Below are 3628 nucleotides of genomic sequence, written 5' to 3' on the forward strand. Positions count from 1 at the left end.
AATTAACAAACGGAGACGTAACAGTATTTTTAATTTAAGTTACTTTGGTATAATTAATAATTTCGTAGCATTGTATTGGCTACTTAGTCAAAACGAAAGTTTGTGTTATTGCCTAAATTAAATAAAATTAAGCTCGGTGATAACGCCTATCTCATACTGCAAAATTTTGGCCTTCTGGATCTTTAAGGCTACCAATTATGTAAATTATCAAATAATCTGTTTTCGCTCTATATCACAACCTAAAGTATTATTAGTTTAGCTTAATGGAAAGAGAAAAAAAAAGCTATTAGAAAATCGCCTTTCTCTATCACTAAGCCTAATAGTAATATAATCATGATGGAAAATATTTTAATTCTTCTTACCACGAATTGGCCAGTTATATTGCTAAAACATACACATTTCTTCTTCTCCATAAGCTTTGAAAAATCTCAACACCCAAGAATTATTTGGTTTCTTTCCTTAACAAGTACATCATTTAATTACTGATCCATTACACTGGTCAAACTTTGGAGTTGTAAGGTAGCTGGCTTTTGTTTTATTTACGTGTACTTGGGCGTACAAAATAAATTAAATAAGGTTTACTTCAAACAGCAGTAAACACAAGGTTTCTGTAGGTTGTAGTTGTTTTTTTATGACAGCCATGATTCAACAGTACTCGTTCTTCCATACCAGTAGAGATAACTGGCAAAGGGGTAGGTAGTACATTCCTAGATACATATTGCTGATAACCTTTGAGGGCAAAGAATCATGAATAAATATAAAGATATTTTTGATGGATTTGGAACAATTGTCTATCACAGGGCATAGCTGGAGGTCGAACGACCATCCAAATGCTGTAAATAATCTAGTAGGTCCACTATCATCTGATTTTTTTTCATTATTTTAAATAAACACTTGGCTTTTGTTTAGAAGAAAAAGTCCACGTTTTTCAAAAATACCCTTCCTACACACTGCAATGCTGACTACACCCGTGTATCTCAAGTTTGCGTTCGATAAGCAAGAAATAGCAAAAATACTTCACTATACACATTCGAAAAGAAACATCCGATCAATAACGTTTGTTTGTTTCAGAATTTCGTGCAAAACTACAAAATGGCCAAAAGGGCTGACTGCGCAGTCACAAGATTGGTCTACTACTCTTGGGCCAATGTTGTGTGATAGAATAGTGATTTTGACTGTCACTCTTGTAACACACCCACATTTTTTTGGGGGGACGGATCGCGAACCATGAATCCTCGGATGCATAGTCCGGCACACTACACACTTAGCCACACCTAGTACTGACAATTATGTAAATAAGTTTAGAACTTACTAGGTCATTATCGGAACTCTAAATTTGAAAACATTTACAGGAGAAAAGTAGTTTTACAAAGATAGTGCTACAATGCCTCATGGGAAATAGGAAGTCACAGACAGTTTCATGTTCTTCTTCGCTATGATTTATGTAATTATGTGGTCCAGTTTCTTTCATCATGAGCCTGCAATATCAATAATAATGGCCTCTTATAAGCAAGTTATAAGTTTCCACATAGCCATTGTATAAGCAGTTGAAATAAAAATGACTACGGAGTCTACTTTCATGCTGCTCAAACTGAAGTAATACCAGCTGTTTAATGTATCATTACAAACCTTCACATAACTTCAGGATTCAGTTCCCATTTGCTACATCAGCTGCTCACCTGTGTATTACTTGTAGTTGTACAGCTGAATTCTAAGTTCCCGCCTCTATACGCCACGAGACGATCTGGTAATTTTAGTTATTTACTGTTTTAGTAGGTCATGGGCTGCTTTCTTTAGTTCCTGCTTTAACTGAACGCTTCCCTATCACCACTTTCTAATCAGCTCAATCAAGTGGACGAACAGTGATGGTTATTGGCGTATAAAATAGTAACAACATAAAAAGTAGGGGCTTTTCGTCCTCATGGGTTTAATAAGACCAATAATGTAAACATTCGCTCATTAGAAATCACGATGCTCTGAAAAACTTTTAAATACTGCACGAACATTTGATGATGTATTTTCTAAAAAATATTTTTTTTTCTTCTCCATATTAGCATTACTAAATACACGTCCAGCTTAAGCCCGACGTGTTATATCATCATACTTATATTAAAATTATAAAAATAAACGTTTCATATGAACAATTTTATATCTCCAAAGCACAATATAACGAAGTTAAATCCTTATGGATAATAGAGAAAAATAAATATTTTGTTGTTTTTCAGAATTTGTTGTGCATACCGGACGGATATAGACATTTGGGCAATACATAAAAACAAAAACGGCCTTTACCCCCCAGATAATAATACAACAGTTTTATTTTTACCTGCAGAGTACAGTTGTTGTTGTTTTCTAACTTTATTGCCAATTAGTGTTAATATTATTATAATTATAATTTGAACACGCTAGTTTCTATTAGTATTACTAGCATTAGTAATAATAAGAAGCTTGAACCGAATTTATTGTTAACTTTGCTTACCCGATTCAGAAGAAGAAACTTGTAGAATCGTTTTTGCACATAACGTTTAATATTTTCAGTTTCCTATCTTCTAACTTTATCCCTTTGTTGAAAATTTTCATTCTAATAACGCCGCACGTGATTGTTTTTTGCTTGAAGTAGTAGTAGTGGCTGGCACAATCTTTCATTCATATTATTCAGCCAGTCGAATACGTGCACTTACTCATTGTGCGTGCATTCTGTTATTTTGAAGAAACAAATGCATCGTTGCAAACAAATAATTTGCTTAAAAGACCACAGAGGCAACAGGGAGAACTTTAAATTTAATATATGTATTCTTAGATAATAACGTTCATAGGAAGACGTAAACACCATTTGTAATTTATCTTGCGAACGACGGCAAGTACTAACTTCTCCATATGAAGTTCGCGATGTCAAGGCAACACACTTCTAGCATCTGGAGTGTTTGCTGCGGGTAAGAGGAGTCCATTCCTAGGGGTAGAGCCGCTAGTACGGTGCGATGTCCACCGTATAAAATATTTACCGGACTACTTAACCAAATCCGTAAAACGTTACTGTAAAGCAGATATTTTAAAACGTTTATTTGGCGTTATTTGCGCATTGTTACATTCGTAAAAGAGGTGCGGTTGCATTTATTTTTATCTATCGAAAGACGATTGATTTTCTTCACAAAGCACTTGTGTGAAATCTGCTGAAAGAAAACATTAGGCAGATCGAAGAATCTATTCCAATGTACGCGATTCACTCTCGGTGATGAAGATGTGCATTGGATATTACAGTATATAAACAATAGATAATAAGACAAAACATAAACATGCGAGGAAAACTCTTCACTTGTAATATATGCAACTTATGTTATTTTTATGTTATCTTTATTTTGATGCACCGAAGAATATCGTTTTATAACTTAGAGCAGCGTTTCCCATTTTTTTTTTTGGCCACGGAACACTTTTCAGCTGAGAAAAAGCTTACAGCACACTAAGCACGTGAAATATCGGTGTCGAGGGTATGTTGCGCGCGCAGCGCCTTCTAGATTTCTATATCATTCATTTATTTATTTAATCAAACTACATTTTTACATTTTTAGGCTTATGATATATTTTAGGTACAAACCTCTCCACTAAGATATTATGTAGAATAGATATGGCA

General features: G+C 34.3%; 1 protein-coding gene across 1 annotated transcript in view; it reads right to left on the reverse strand.

The window, feature by feature from the left end:
• The window catches only part of LOC106467680 (SH3 and multiple ankyrin repeat domains protein 3-like), a gene marked incomplete at its 3' end in the record, with an annotated part of 88394 nt that extends 85500 nt beyond the window's left edge, over positions 1-2894 (reverse strand). Inside the window, exon 1 of the mRNA XM_022395887.1 lies at positions 2480-2894. The remainder of the gene's footprint in view (positions 1-2479) is intronic.
• Positions 2895-3628: the final 734 nt, after the last annotated feature.

The sequence above is a fragment of the Limulus polyphemus genome, unplaced genomic scaffold (assembly GCF_000517525.1).
Source record: "Limulus polyphemus unplaced genomic scaffold, Limulus_polyphemus-2.1.2 Scaffold2704, whole genome shotgun sequence".
Classification (NCBI taxonomy): domain Eukaryota; kingdom Metazoa; phylum Arthropoda; class Merostomata; order Xiphosura; family Limulidae; genus Limulus; species Limulus polyphemus.